Source organism: Mytilus edulis, chromosome 5 (genome assembly GCF_963676685.1).
Source record: "Mytilus edulis chromosome 5, xbMytEdul2.2, whole genome shotgun sequence".
Lineage (NCBI taxonomy): Eukaryota > Metazoa > Mollusca > Bivalvia > Mytilida > Mytilidae > Mytilus > Mytilus edulis.
This window is the reverse complement of record NC_092348.1, coordinates 69,981,853-69,999,169: the sequence shown is the minus strand read 5'-3', so window position 1 is coordinate 69,999,169 and position 17,317 is coordinate 69,981,853. Positions and strand designations below refer to the sequence as shown.

General features: G+C 31.7%; 1 long non-coding RNA gene across 1 annotated transcript; it reads left to right on the top strand.

The window, feature by feature from the left end:
- The first annotated feature begins 253 nt into the window (after window positions 1-253).
- LOC139524356 (uncharacterized) lies at window positions 254-14,875 on the top strand. Its single transcript, XR_011664775.1, has 4 exons — window positions 254-292; window positions 7,560-7,636; window positions 9,766-10,177; window positions 12,804-14,875. It is a non-coding gene; the product is annotated as an uncharacterized lncRNA (long non-coding RNA).
- Window positions 14,876-17,317: the final 2,442 nt, after the last annotated feature.

Here is a 17,317-nt window from a genome sequence, read left to right as displayed (position 1 = left end):
ATAAAAAGTTTCAAGCATGAGGCCCCTCATGGGGGGGTCCTAGTAATCACATAATCACCATTTTTTGCCAATATAATCACATAATCATTAAATATTTGCTTATCTTTAGTAATCAAATAATCATAAACTAAAAATACAGTCCTAGGTAATCAAATAATCATGAAATATTTGGCTTAATAATCAAATAATCATTAAAAAAACGGCCAAGTAATCACATAATCAAAAACCCCATGAGGGCCCTCAAGCATGTCTGGACTGTAAGTAGTAGAAGTTGAACTTTACCAGTTTGAAGGTGAGGATGTTTGTTTCGTCCACAGACCTGTTACCCGTCACCTATTCTGTAAATTCCAACTTTTTCAGACGAACCACTTCGGTTTGGAAATCCTCAGGTTACCTGACAGTGACAGATATATATATGAGGAAAATCTGAATTCAGAATATTGTTTTTGTCATTTGCTTGACCACAATAATTTCAACTGGTCAATGCTTATTAGATAGAGCAATAATTTCTATTACACAGTTTAAAAAGAAAAAACAATTTAAAATTCAGAAATAACGTTATTCATAAAACAAACTACCAAATTTTATATAGACCAATTCAAGTACACCTTTGGCCTTGGGTCCAGGGTTTTCTTGACTTTTAATTGTATTTAATTTAAAGTTCTGTAGACTCTTTGTAAACAATAAATGCTGGCATTAACATATAAATACTTGTTTTAGTGACTTAATCACAATGAAAATCTGCAATAAAATATTACTCTGGACTTACTAACTATTATTATTGTATAGCAATATAATATTTCCAACAGAAATCAGTGGTGTAGCTTGCCTTCAGTTTATACCGGGGAAGGGGGCTAGGGGGCGCAGCCCCCCATAACATGCATAAGCTATTGAGGTTTTCACAATTTGAACAAGAAAGAATCGTTCAAAATAGTTGCTGTTCAATGTTATTTCATCATAATAATGTTAATTATATGCCTTTAAATACTGTCTATACTCAAAGCTATAAAAATAACAAAATACGTGAAGGTATCACTTTTTTTCATTCACGATGAACATGAAATTACCGGCGAATAACTAACCTTTACTTTATTCTGAAGTTTTCATTATAAATAAACAGTATTTGGTTGATTTTTTTTTTATAAATAAACTGACATTATACTAACAGACATATTTCTCTGGAATTAGTAATTCCTTTAAATATTTTAAATTCCCTGCTTGTGAAAACGTACTATGAATTTAAAATAGCGAGAATAAAACTTTAGAACCACAACATATAAATAATTTTCTGTGTACTATATGATACAGGGGTCGAAATTAGCGCTGGTCCGGTGGTCCGAGACCAGTAGAATTTGTGTCGGACCAGTAGATTGCGTCAGCTGGTGGTCCGGCGGTCCAGTAGAAATTTGCCGATAAAAATCTCTGATTGCTTCGCAATCTCGGTTTGTTTACAAAAGAATTTACCTGCGACATCAATTACGGGGGATACCATGTATTTCAGTTGATAAAGTTGTCAATAAATAAACTCATCATACATGAGGGTATGGATGGGGGGGGGGGGGGGGGGTCTAATATTCTGTAAACATTTAACCCCATTTTTTTCTAATCTTTAAAAAAATTAACCCCTTTTTTCTCTAATCTTCCAAAAATTAACCCTTTTATTCTCTAATCGTCTATTTTTTGGCTCATTATTCTCTAATCTTCATTTTTTAAGGGCATTATTCTTTAATCATTTAACCCCATCCAAACCCTCATACATGTAGATACCAGCACTCAATTTTGCATGTCATTTTTGCAGGACCAGTAGATTTGGAGCCATGTGATTTTTAGTCCACTGGTCCGGCTGGCCAGTACACAAAAAAGCTTAAATTCGACCCCTGTGATATATTAATGCATATTTTGTTTTGTTTGGTACCAGAGTCAATGAACATAGTCGTAGGGGAACATGTCAACGGTTATAAATGAGGGTTTTAATGCTTAGAGTGGGATTATCAAATAATTTTTTTAATCATTGTCGCCCATAATTTGATTTTCCTTTATTTTATAATTAAGCACCATTTTAAATCCATATTCTTTTAAATTTAAATTAATTTCAGGGCCGATTTTTCTGTTTTCTTAAATAAAATTAACGGTAACAATTTTCTTGCACCAGATGCGCATTTCGACAATACATGTCTCTTCAGTGATGCTCGTGGCCAAAATATTTGAAATCCAAAGCTTATATAAAAGATGAAGAGCTATAATCCAAAAGGTCCAAAAAGTATAGCCAAATCAGTGAAAGGAATCAGAACCTCACCAGGCAACAATTTTTACTTATAAGAATATTTTTACTCGCAGAACATATATTGCACTCGCAAGGTTGTGCAATATATAATTCTACTCGGGACAATATTCCCTAATATTCATGCCATAACCCTTAATACTGCATAGCAATATAATATTTCCCACAGATATAGTAACCAAAAATAATGAAATTGAGAATGGAAATGAGGAATGTGTCAAAGAGACAACAACCCGACCGTAGAAAAAACAACAGCAGAAGGTCACCAACAGGTCTTCAATGTGGCGAGAAATTCCTACACCCAGCGGCGTCCTTCAGCTGGCCCCTAAACAAATATATACTAGTTCAGTGACAATGAACGCCATACTAATTTCTAAATTGTAGACAAGAAACTAAATTAAAATAATACAAGACTAACAAAGGCCATGCAGAGGCTCCTGACTTGGGACAGGCGCAAAAATGTGGCGGGGTTAAACATGTTTATGAGATCTCAACCCTCCCCTATATACCTCTAGCCAATGTAGAAAAGTAAACGCAAAACAATACACACATTTAAAATTCAGTTCATGAGAAGTCCGAGTCTGATGTCAGAAGATGTAAGTTAACCAAAGAAAAATAAACAAAATGACAATAATACATAAATAACAACAGACTACATGTACATGGACTACTAGCAGTTAACTGACATGCCCGCTCCAGACTTCAATTAAACTTATTGAAAGATTATGATTTCATCATATGAATATCAGGAATAACAGTAATTAAGCGTGCAATAAATCTTCAAAATTCATGAATCTTCGTTTAAACCAATTTTAACTTTCAAATAGTATTATATTGCTATACAATAAAAGGGTTATTGCATGAATATTGGGGAATATTATCCCACGTAGAACATATTATATTGCACTCGCAAGCTCGTGCAATATTAAATTCTACTCTGGACAATATTCCCAAATATTCATGCGATAACCCTTTTATTATTAACCCTATAATATTATTAACCGGATTTTTCTGACAAAAATGTCGGTTATTGATTTGGGGATGTACGGCGGGCTGTCGGGCGGGCGGGCGGCAATCAAATGTTGTCCGTGCATTAACTCATGAACCGTTAAACCAAAGCTTTTAAAATTTTAATATGTTGTTACTGACAACTAAATGAAGGTCAAGTTCAATAATGGCGATTTTGACTTTTACCGTTCAGGAGTTATGGTTCTTGAAAGATTGAAAAATGGAGTTTCCAGTCGTGTTCGTGCATTTACGCATGAACTGTTCTACCAAAGCTTCCCAAATTTTAATATGTTGTTACTAATGACAAAATGGAGGTCAAGTTTAATAATGACGATTTTGACTTTTACGGTTCAGGAGTTATGGTTCTTGAAAGAGTGAAAAATGGAGTTTCCAGTCGTGTCCGTGCATTTACGCATGAACTGTTCTACCAAAGCTTCCAAAATTTTAATATATTGTTCCTGATGACAAAATGGAGGTCAAGTTCAATAATGACGATTTTGACTTTTACCGTTCAGGAGTTATGGTTCTTGAAAGATTGAAAAATGGTGTTTCCAGTCGTGTCCGTGCATTTTCTCATAAACCATTCAACCAAAGCTTTTGAAATTTTTATATGTTGTTGCTGATCACAAAATAGAGGTCAAGTTCAATAATGACGATTTTGACTTTTACCGTTCAGGAGTAATGGTTCTTGAAAGATCGTTAAACAGTGTTTCCATTCACATTGTTGCATTTACTAATGAACCATTCAATCTAAGCTTTTCAAATTTTAATATGTTGATACTGACTACAAAATGGAGGTCAAATTTGATATTGACGATTTTCACTTTCATCATTCATCAGTTATGGTTCTTGTGATATTCCCAGGACACAAATAAATGTTAATAAATCCGGTTTGCTGTCGTTGTGACAGCCTCTTGTTTTAATTAATCGGATGCTGTGAAAAAGTGTCCTTTAATTGGACATTATTTCATGATAAAGTACTATTAAATTCAAGGTTGACTTTCAATGAGAGGACTTTTTCACAGTGAAAGGTGTCCTTTAAAGGGAGATAATAAAAAATTCACTGATTCAATGAATCACAGCTTATTGGGAGCTGTCGACAAGCACCAAATCTGAAGAAACTTCTTACATGAGCAAAATTCAGTACACAGATTAGGTGGCAGAAATTTACAAAAATACAAGGATCCCAGGTTTGGAATGTGTGAAATGCTAGAAGTGAGACAAAGTTAAAAATCTGAAATCAGGCACAGCAATTAAAACAGTATAAAAGCATGAACAGGGCTTTTTATAGCTGACTTTAGGTATGGGCTTTGCTCTTTGTTGAAGGCCGTACAGTGACCTATAGTTGTTAATGTCTGTGTCATTTTGGTCTCGTGTGGACAGTTGTTTCATTGGCAATCATACCACATCTTCTTTTTTATATGAACTGTAAATCATAAAAAAATATTTATTGTGCAACCTGTCCCTGGTGACTTGTAATCATAAGTACATAGGTCAAACCAATAGACTAATTGATAGAGAGAGAGTTCACAAAGTGACAGCAGATAAAGGACCCGTCAATTAGAAACTCACCATGTTTAGGAACACTTTGACCAATGTGGAAAGAGAAAATTTAAAATATACATCCCTTTTTAGCTGACGTGACCTGAAAGGTCAAGTGAGCTTTTCTCATCATTTGGCCTCTGTCGTCCGTCTTTGTGCTGCCCCTGAATTGGTGATTTTAAGGAAATTTTGCAGCTTTTGGTTATTATCTTGAATATTATTATTGATAGAGATAAACTGTAAACTGCAATAATGTTCAGCAAAGTAAGACCTACAAAAAAGCCTGCATGACCAAATCGCATTAACGTCGAGTGATTGCCCTTTATGCTTTATAGTCAATTTTTTCGTAAATTTTTGTAATTTTTAGATTCTTGGGTTCTTTATCACCGTGTATCATCGTACAGTGGATATAGGTACTAACCATTTTTGATTTTGATCTTACACAGTAACAAAAACTTTGTTTTGTTCACATAATATCAATGTGTACTTCAATCTAAACATAATTGCTGTTTTAAGAAATGATGGTTAGAGATGTCTCATTAGTTTCCCAAAACAAGAGGGATTACTAAAACATTGTAAAAGCATGAGCAAATACTTGTCAAAGAAGTTGGCCCTCGTCTCATCAGATATGATTCTATATTCATTGCAACTCTTTTTCTGATAGAAGGTCAATGTGTGTGTGTAATAAGTATAGTGTTTCAATAATTGGCATTGAAATCTTTCATACATATTTGATTTTTCGATATTTTATCCCTATAAAAGTGTTGTGTACGGTGTTTAGCTGACCACAGAAATCCTTATGTACGGTGCATAGTTATGTTGTTGTACACCGTACACAAAAACATTATTTTTATACTTGTTTATTACCCAAAATGTTTCAAGGAATGAGTAATCACCGGTTGGTGACTATTATTTTTGCCCTGTATTAGGTTTCTTTCAGATAAAACATGTAAATGTCTCAATAACTGTATCGAAATTGAAAGTTGGTGTTGACATTCACAACTATTTGCGCTTGTACAAGTTAATTGTTCTAATTAGAATATCAAATTTGTTTTATGAACATATGAATAGGAAAAAATCGATGCAAAAATTATTTGGGAGCAGGAATTTCAAATGTCGAGAAATTTACATTGAATATTGATCAAGCAAAACAAAGATTTTCGTTACCGTGTAAGGTCAAAATCAATCATGCCCGCTTGCTTAGTACCTATATCCTAAGATCTACATCATCAAAACACAATTTTTTCATGAATCCATCTGTGTCCTTCGTTTATAATGATATGCACATAGACCAAGGTGACCGACACAGGCTCTTTAGAGCCTCTAGTTTAAGATGTGGACCGAAGATAAAATTCCACGTAAGGCAAGGAACACTATTTTCTTGAACTGTATAAGCTGACTTTAAATAGGAAATGAAATTCGGTCCGTGAATAAGATTCCGTAATATACACAAACTATCGAATGACATTACTATAAGGTAACGTCACAAGTTGTTACTAGTAACCATAACAATTCTGTCTGATGAACTGTAGGTGATGCGGTGAAAGTGCTAACAGAAACAATGTTGGATTTATAATGTGTTTTTTTGTGTTTTTTATTTTTAAACTATATATATATATATATATATATGTTTTTTGAAAATTTCTTAATACATTGTTGGTCATCAAAAATGTGTGTAATTAATATTTACATGTACTTGGGACCTTTTAAATGTTCAAAACTGTTCTATTAAATTTGCTTAAAAGTAATCTGAAGCAATTTCTAGACACGCTTCTATCATCAGGGTAAAAAGCCTTGTGACCTAAATATTGATAAATCAGTTGAGGTAATTCTTTTTTTTCATTAATAACAAAATCTACAGATGATTTATAATAATAAAGTATAAAATAATTATATATTTCAAGCAAACTATAAGAATGTTTAAAATTTAAAAAAATCACAGAATCTAAATAAATTTTTTTAACTTTGCATTATTTGTTAAAGGGACACTCAGTGACAGTATGGACTTAGTTCATCATTATGATAGGAGCACATGTCCTGTGCATGCTGTGTATATAGTATAATAGATTTATTATGTCTTGTCTATCTTAAGTTTGGTTAAACTGCCTACTGGGAAAACATTATTACATGTTTACATTCCCAATTACTAAGTACTATTAGTCAATTATGTGTGAAAAACTTCAATTTCATGGGTTTTAATCCCCCAGGATAAATGAAGAGATATGAAAATTTTATTTTCAGTACTGTCTCAGTTACTTAATTAAAGACAATAAAAATATTAAATTAGGGTAATATAATATTCCCCCAAAAAATGAACATAGAAAAGTTCTCACTCTGATACACATTTCAATGATCAATATGAATAAAATCATCTTTTAATAATTAGATGTGAGGACATGATGGGTAGCTAGTTTATAAACTCTTTCCTTACTTAGAAAAAGCACCTGGTTTCCTTAAGAGCACAAAATTTCAGTGGGAGGGTACAAAGCTTCTATATATTTACAGTTCTCCTGGATACTGATTTGTGAACATGTAAAAATAAGGCAGATAAATCACTCATGTAACCTCAACAATGATAGCGACAAATGTATAATTTTATTTACTTTTTTCAATTTCTCATTGATGTGATGTAAATTTTCTGTTAGAAACTCACACGACTGTATGATCTAAATTAGTGTGACAGTTGCACAAGACTGTTTTATCTTAATTTTGCAGATTTTTTTTCTAGGTGCACAACTGTGCAAGTATTGAACATCAGCTTGAAATGCAATGTGAACCTAAAAGACAGCATAATAATGGACAGATGTAAGTAATGATAAAATAGTCAATGATATGGGAAATGTATGAAATTGTAAGAAAAAAGTTGACAGACATATTGTTTTACACCTGTCCCTCCGTCGGTCAGTTAGCTATAAGTCAAATTACAGCCTTCAACAATTAGCAAAGGTCATACTGCATAGTCACATATATAGGCCCTGAAATTACAATTGTAAAACTTTCAGAACTAATGACCTTAATATTAATATACAAATAAAATAACTAAAAACAAATATATGCAACACAGCAACATACAACAACCACTGATTGTCCAGGTTCCTGACTTGGGACAGGCACAGAAGATGGCAGGATTAAACATGTCAGCGGGATCCAAGCCCTCATAAAATCATGTATTTTAGATAAAAATTATTCTCCTCAAGAAAATCTGATATATCAGAAATGTAATTAACATCAACCATTGTCAACACTTTTAAATGTTGTGTTTAACTTTATTTGATTTATGCTTATACATAGAAGATGTGGTATGATTTCCCATACCACATAGTCAGCTATAAAAGCCCGAAAAATGACAAATGTAAAACAAGAAAACAAAAAAACTAACTACCTAATTTATGTACAAAAAAATGAACAAAAAACAAATATATTTAACACATCAACAAATGACAACCACTGCATTATAGGCTCCTGACTTGGAACAGGGCACATACATTACATTGTACCTTAATATTTTAATTCACATATTGGTATAAGATCTATTATGTTTTTATACGAACCCAATTTTTTGGGGGGGATTGTATAATGGTATGATGTCGTGGTCGTCGTCGTCCGAAGACACATTGTTTTCCGGATAATAACTTTAGTTTAAGTGAATAGATCTTTATGAAATTTTCTCAGAAGGTTCAAAGTACCACAAAAGGAAGGTTGGTATCAATTTTGTGGATGATGGTCTCAACCGTTTAGTAAAAGGGGCCCAAAACAAGCATTTTTCTAGTTTCAGGATAATAACTTAATATACAATAAAATTGTGAATGGAAATGGGGAATGTATCAAAGAGACAACAACCCGACCATAGAAAAAAACAACAGCAGAAGGTCACCAACAGGTCTTCAATGTAACGAGAAATTCCCGCACCCAGAGGCGTCCTTCATATTTAAATTGCTCTGAAATTATACCTCAATGTTGAGACCACAAGTAGAAGGTTATGATTCATTTGAGGGGTTATGGGGCCAAAGTTTAGAAATTAAGGGCCAAAAAGGGGCCAAAACAAGCATTTTTATAGAAGCTTCCCTTCTGTTAAGGGGTATTTTAAGGGGCATAAAGAGGGGAGGGGTTACACTATGGGATTTTATTTAAAAAAAAAATCAAATGACTTGAAAACTGTAAGTGATAAACACCATGCAGTCTTCAGAAATGATCACAGGACAATAAAACAAATCAAATCAAATATAGGGTGAGTCCCTGGGGGAAACCCCCACCCTCTTCAATTTGAGAATGTGCTATTATCTTGTAAAGTGTCCAGATCCCCACCCCTAAACCATATATATTCTTGTATGGGACAATAAAACAAATCAAATGAAAGAAATGGAATTTCTTTGGGGTTCACCCCCACCCCCTCTTGTTTGAAAACTTGTTAACCATCCAGAACCCGCCCCTAAACCATATATATTCTCGTATGGGACAATTAAACAAATCAAATGAAATAAAAGGGAAGTCCTTCGGGTTTACCCCCACCCTCTCTTATTTGAGAACTTGTAAACGGTTCAGATCCCTACCCCTAAACCATATAAATTCTTGAATGGGACAATTTAACCAATCAAACTAAATATAGGGGGAGTCTATGGGGTTACCCGACACCCTTTTTGTTTTAATACTTGTAAACAGTAGAGATCCCCACCTCTAAACCTTATATTTTCTTGTATGGGATAATAAAACAAATCTAATAAAATATGGGACCATGGAAATGGCTAAATATGGGAGCTTTATTTGGGAGACTTCGTAACAGCATCCTGTTACAATTACTTCTTGTTTATTACATATTTTAGTGTATTAAAGTAATTATACTGCTTCCACCTTTCAAAATTCTAATAAAGCTCTATCTCTTTAATGGATAAATAAATGAAACTAGTCAAGAACTCAACAGATAAAAAATTTTTCAGGTTCTCTGATTGTAAGTACTTGTTGGCCACACACATGAATATTCTCATTGATCCTGCATTCAGCTAAATATCAGAAAAATTAAGAACAAAGGAAAATATGCTGAAACTGTACAGTCACTAGTCAGGATTATTTCAGAAGTGCAATTATAATACAATATATGTTACTGGTTAATTCCTATGATTTGTAAATTTAAACAACACACAGAGGCTTTGCATTATTGTTTTACAAGAGAGACACCAAAAGATGCAGTCAACATTTATCATTTTTATCAAAATACGCCCAGGACAAATCATGGGTACACTTAGCTTGAAAGATGGTGCTTTCATACCAAAATTTCCTGGAAGTAAAAGAAATAAAGAACCAAAATTCATGTCAGCAATCAGGGGATAAGATGAAAGAATACAGAATAAGGTACTGTCATGTTCAAGAGTCCTGATGCTCTATATATACAAATGTATATGCATTTTGTTATGCCCCGTCATAGCGGTGTGGGCATTTAGTTTTATCCTTGTATGTTTGTACATAATATTAGATTTAAGAAGATGTGGTATGACTACCAATGAGACAACTCTCCATCCAAGTCACAATTTGTAAAAGAAAAACCATTATAAATAGGTCAAAGTACAGTCTTCAACATGTTCAAAACATGTACAGAGCCTTGGATCACACCCAACAGTAAGCTATTATTAATTTAAGGACCCAAAAAATTACTAGTGTGCAACCAGCTTTTAAACATTAAACCAAAGGTTTATTCTATATGAAAAAAAGAGAAAAGAGAAACACTTATAGTGCATGATTTTCTCACTGTGTTGAAGACCCATTGGTGGACTTTGGTTGTTGTCTGCACTTTGGTCGGGTTGTTGACATATTCCCTGCATTTCCATTTTCAATTTTATTAAGAAGTTATTGAACTTTATTCTTTGAAAATGTGATGGAGGTATCATGTGCACATGGCACATCTGTTTATTTGTTTTAGTTCACTATAAACTTAAGTTTGCTTAACCAAATGTACTGAAACTTATACACAATGCTTATAACCACAAAACTCAGATCAAGTACTCATTTGGGTACTGTGTGTCACTTTTACCATTCTTGATTTATGACCCCTTAAAATGTTATATGCAAGCAGGGGCATAATCTGTGTCCCATGGACCCATTCACCATTTATTTATTCACAGAATTTTGAAAGGAATAAATAATCTATGATGTTCATATAGAAAAAACATATTGTTTCAAGAATTTTTATCTGTTTATTACAGATGAAATGAAACTCTAACAACACAAAAAATAACTAAATAGCATAGATCTATGCAGTTTTGACCTATATCATGTATATTTATATAAAAATAATGATGATTGCCAATGAGCCAACTATCCACCAAAGTTTGAATAAAGTGGATATATAAGCAGTTTTAGGTAACTGTACACCCTTATGAATGATAAAAACCTGTACTGTATATATTGTCCGCTATAAAAGGTCCCTACAAGAAAAAAAAAATGAACAAAAACATTTGAGAAAACTAACAGCCTAATTTATATAATTTACAACAAAACAAGTAGGGAAAATCAAATGTATAACATAAGTAAACCAACGACTTCTATGGAATTACTCAGTTACTGGCTCCTGACTTGGGACAGGCACACAAAGAATGTGGCAGGTTAAACAAATTTTTGGTTGCTCAACCCTCCCTAACCTGGGACAATGGTGTTACAGCACAACATAAGAACAAACTATAAAAATCAGTTGAAAACGTTTTATCATATTTGTATAGGTCAACTGTCTTAAAATGATCAACAAGTGATTGTAGAATTGAATAGCCAAAAACAACAAACAAGCAGGCATAAAACAATTTTTGTTTTTAAAAATAGAATTTTGCTATTTTTTTCTAGAAATAAACTTTATATATATATCCTATACTTAAATAGAAAAATAAAAGTATAGGGTCACCGTTCATTAAAGCTCACAATCTGCCTTCGAAAGAAGCATGTATTTTTTGCTAAGTACCTTTTACTGTAGAACTAAAACATGTAATAATACAAAATGTAAGAGGAAAAAAATGTAATTTCAAAATATAAAGAAATAAATTACAGAAATTGCTTAAATTTTACAATAGTTGAGTTTTAGTACAGCTTATTTTGAGAAAAAATAATGAAAAATATAAGTCACCCATGAGTTGAAAAAGATGTTTCAATTTTAATGCCAAAAAATTGCATTTTTTCATCTAAGGGAGATAATTTAGAGTTTTTTCAGTGGTATAAACATTTCAAAAATCATCTGGGGCCAAAAAAAAAATAGATTTTTTGGTTGATTTTTGTACCATATCATATATTAACCTCTGATAGTATAAGAAATAAAATTTGTAATGAAAAAAAAAATGTTTAAATTTTTGCTGAATTTTTATACCCTCAAGCATCCTTAAGATACAACTTTAGGTGACAGGAAATGTCCTGACCTGGGAAAGCCACATGCAAACTCAATGTTGCTCCCCTTGTAAATCTCGATTAGTGTTTTTAAAAAGAAAAAAAGTTAACATAAAAGAATGCAGGTTGTCATGATCATTCAATTGGAGAAAGGGAAAAGAACACAACTTTACACTGAATAATTTTGGAAACTTATTGCCTATACTATCTTTATTGATAACAGACTGAGCCAAAAACAATTCATCTGCTAGTACGGACACTAAATATCAAAATTTGTGCTTATATAACTATATAAAATTTTAATAGTATATACTAGTCCGAATCAATATTTACTGGTCTGGGGCATTGGACTAGTGGCTAACAGTGCAGACTGTGATAAAAAAAAAATCAGAAACATTATGTACATGATCATTGTGATTGTGTTAAACATCAGACAAGGCAATCAAAATGGTCAGAGGGGATAAAGAAGTTTTGTTATAAATGTCAAATGGTTATAGTCTCAACCAAAATTGTTGATTTCACAGTTTATATTTACTTTTAGCATGTTCAGCGGAATAGAATGTTTTTGTTATATTTTATTAAATGTCGATTTACTTTGTTCTTATACATGTTATAGGCAGGAGTGAAAGGAAGAGAAAACAAGGCATCAGTAAAGAAGCAGATCAATTTATATTGATATGTAATAATTCCAACTGCATATGTTACAAACATTGCACATGCTATGAAGATTTATTCATATGTATACTATGATTTGTAGTTATATTTTATTGTATACTTTTGTAATATTATAGAGTACTACTACATGTATTTTTATATTTTGCTGTGGAGAATATCAAAGAAATTAAAAAAAATGTAATTAAAGATAGTTTCTTCCATGTTTTCTGTGACAAAAAAAATTGTGCAATTAGGAAAATGAAATGAGGCTACATTATTGAATATTTTTGAGTTTGAGTTTTTTTTTTTATTCCTATTTTAAAATTTCATTGGCATTTGAATGAGTTGAAACTAGTTTTTATCAATTAGTTTGTTTTCAAGATGAACAACAGTACAGTAGGTAAAGGTTTTTTGTGCAATAGTTTACTATGATGTTATGGTCACTCAAATAAACTTGAAACTTTGTACTTTCAAGTGTTCATTATGAAGTCAGTATTTTTTAAACAATTACAAATAAGTTACTGAACATGGAAATCTGACTGTGGAAGAAGGGTACAATGTGTTATGGACGCATATCTCAATTGCCCTCCTCACCAGCCTCTCAGTATTGGAATTTTGACTTTGAAAATTTCCTTAGTTTACACTGAAATATTTGTGATAACCGGGTTAGTTCAGTTTAAGGAGAACCAGGGGTATTTTATTTGCAGTTAAAGAAGCTTTTGGACAATACATGTGCTTGGGGATTTTAATAATCCTGAACCTTAAATCATAGTTTTATGACTTGCAATCTTTTGCAGTTTACATGTTAAAGTTTATGCTTAGGCCAGTTTAAAATCGACCTCTTATAAATAGGATTTAGAGGTAACAAAAAGACCCCCTTTTTGTGGGACAAATTGGCCTGATATTATATTTAGAAATTTACTGAAGCATGACAATAGGGATGCAATAGAGAGTAACCTTAATATTTCTAAGAAAAGTAATGAAAAATGTGGTTGTAAACAAAAACATATTTTTTTCAGTTAGAAACATATTTTTTATGAATCAGAATTTTTATGAATCAAAATTTAAAAAAATAAATTTATGTAAAAAAAACAACTTTTTTAAATGTATCAAAATTTTGTGTTGTAAAATCTTAAATGATTTTGTTTTTCGGGATTTTTCCCAAAAATGTTTAAGAAATCAAAATGCATTATTTCTGCTTGTAGATTTTATTGCGGGATTTTTCCCGAAATGGGTAACAAAAATCTATGTAACAAGTGAGTGCCTGATATTAGATTTATATTTTCGGGATTTTTCCCGAAATGTGAAAAGAAATTATTAGTCGTTATGTCTAGCATATACACTTGATTTTTCTGGATAAATCCCGAAATATCTGAAGACATCTGTGTGCACATTTTGTAGTAGGTTAATTTTTGTCGGGATGTTTCCCCAAATGTGTTTTTCAGGATTTTTCCAAAATATGTTTAAGAAATCAAAATGCATTATTTCTGCTTGTAGATTTTATTTCAGGATTTTTCCCGAAATGGGTAACAAAAATCTATGTAAAAAGTGTGTGCCTGATATTAGATTTATATTTTCGGGATTTTTCCCGAAATGTGAAAAGAAATTATTAGTCATTAGGTCTAGCATGTACACTTGATTTTTCGGGATAAATCCCGAAATATTTGAAGACATCTGTGAACATATTTTGTAGTTAGTTAATTTTTGTCTGGATATTTCCCGAAATGTGTTTCAGATATTTTTGTTAAAACGCTCTGCCAACATATATGTTATAAATAATAATGTTGAAAATGATTTCGGGACATTTCCCGAAAAAATAGTTGTCACATACAGCTTCACTACAAATATTTTAAAACTTTCATATATTTTGGGAAATTTCCTGAACATTAAATGTAAATTTTATCAGTTTTAAGATTAAAAACATGCAATATTGTAAAAAAATGTGTGTTTCTTTATGAAATTTGCATTCAATTTATGGTAAACATTGAAAAAGATTAGAAAAAGGAATAAAATGGATTTTACTCTTTTAAAATAGAGTCTGTTGTGGACATTTTATAGAAAATCTACAGCCTTTATCCTTGTACTCTAATATTTGGCAATTTGATGACTGATAGATATAGGATTATGGCATGCAACAAATTATTAATGTAGTTATTGGTTAAAACAAATATAGATATGGACTAAATCAAGTACACCTTTTAGTATGCGCTCGATTTTAGTGACCCAGCACGAGGTGTTTTGGAATTAACAGGTTGCTTAGAACTTTTTGTAAACAATAAACGCTAGTACATCATAGAAAATCAAGTGAGTAATCTATGTTTCAAATCTCTGTATTAAAGGGTGTGGATTTTCTATTAAAATTTTGGGTTATTTGCCAAAAAGTCCTCTATTTCTATCAAATGCAATGAAACAGTAAATTGTAATGCTTTGCATCAGGTTTCCCCTAGGTATATGTACAAAATGGCCTATCTCTATTATTCATTATATCTGTAGTTTTGATACAATTGAATATTGAAAAGTTCGTACAAAAATGGCTACAGAAACATTAACCGTAAAAGGTAGATCAAAAGTCATTTTCTAATAATTTGCCAAAATGAAAATGTTACTATGCATTTTTCAAAAATATAATAAAAAGAATGGGTCACTGTGCTATTTTTCAAGCTATGAGTCGTTGAAAATTGCACAAATTTGCTTAGATCGTTCATGAATAATCACATTTGTGTGCATAAAAAAAAATCTATGAGATAGAATTTTGAAATAAATTGCAAGAAGATAGGTTGTATTATATGTTTTAAGAAAATAAAAAGAAAAAATGTTGTCACCAAGCTTGTTTCCTTGCTACAGGTAAACATAAAAAAAATCCCCTATTAGTCCAGTATAAATTTGTAATAAAAGGGTTATCTCCCCTTTCATGGCTCATTTGAAAAAAAGGATTCCTTAAACAAAAAAAACTGATATTTGTTAAGATATCTCGAGTTAAACAATAAATCATTAAGTTTTCTTTATATAAATAAACAGTATATAGGCGAGTGACATTTTTCAAAAAGACACCTAGTTAACGACATTAATGCACCAACCTAATAGTAATCAGAGGTACCAGGATTATAATTTAGTACGACAGATTTCGTCTACACAAGACTCATCAGTGACGCTCATATCAAAATATTTATAAAGCCAAACAAGTACAAAGTTGAGGGCATTGAGGATCCACAATTCCAAAAAGTTGTGCCAAATACGACAAAGGTAATATATGCCCGGGATAAGAAAATCCTTAGTTTTTCGAAAAATTCAACGTTTTGTAAACAGGAAATTTATAAAATTGAGCACATTATTGATATTCATGTCAACATAGAAGAGTTGACAACTGAGCTGGTGATACCCTGGGGGACGAAACGTCCACATACGGCTGTATTATAAATCATTGGAAAGCTTATTACCTGTAACGTCTGGTTTGCCCAGTCGTCATTAATTCGTACGGTGCAATTTTCGTAAAATCAAGGTCAAAAGTTTAAATTGAACATTTCTAAATTTTACCAGAATTAAAAAAATACCATTTTCTGGTACTTGTATGGATCCCCCCTAAAAATGAACTAAGCCTTTTAAAAAAAATTACCAAATGCACACTTAAATGTTGATTTCGCTTTATTTTCATAATATTGCATTTCTTAAAAAAAACCTTCCAAAAACCAAAAATTGCAAATAAAATCTAGATATTTTCCGAAGATTTGTATGTCAAAAATAGAATAGATTTATCGTTAATAGGTCAATTTATTCGTTCTTTAAACCATAGAAAAGAAAACCATAATGTTCAAAGCTGTGCGAAACAAAGACAACAAAACTTAAAACTTAGATATTGATAGAAAATATATAAAAAAAAAGTAAAACAACAAATATTAGGGGTCATCCATAATTGTCAACCATTTTCCAAAGTGTACAAAACGTACACTTGGGGGGAGGGGGTTAAAAAATCAACATTTTTACCGTACGCTTTTTTTTTTATTTCCAGAATTTATTTCGTTTCCGTAGGGAAGGTCGATGTATAAAATCGAGATTTGGCTTGGGTGTGTTTCTCTTCTTATTTCTTCTTTATCATTTTCATTTGATGATATTTATTTCGATATCATAATTTTCCACAATCCGGATTGAACTTTTAAAAGATCAAATCATATGAAAACTAAATCTTTCAAAAATGTAAACTTGTAAAAAAACTTTTAACAAAAAGTTTGCAAGCATTTTTCAGTACCCCCGATTGTCAATTTCACCTGCTTTATTATAAATTTTTATCGTTTCACTCTGTTTAATAAACAAAACTGATGGAAACACTAAATTCTTTGGATGTTTTGGTTTTGACAAGACGTCATTTTGCGAAAAGATTTTAAACTGGTCCGATTAATTTCCTTGTAATATATTCCAAAACAGTAAACCAATAAAACGGAAGTAAACTTATTTTTCTTAGTATAAGCCTCCTTTAATTAG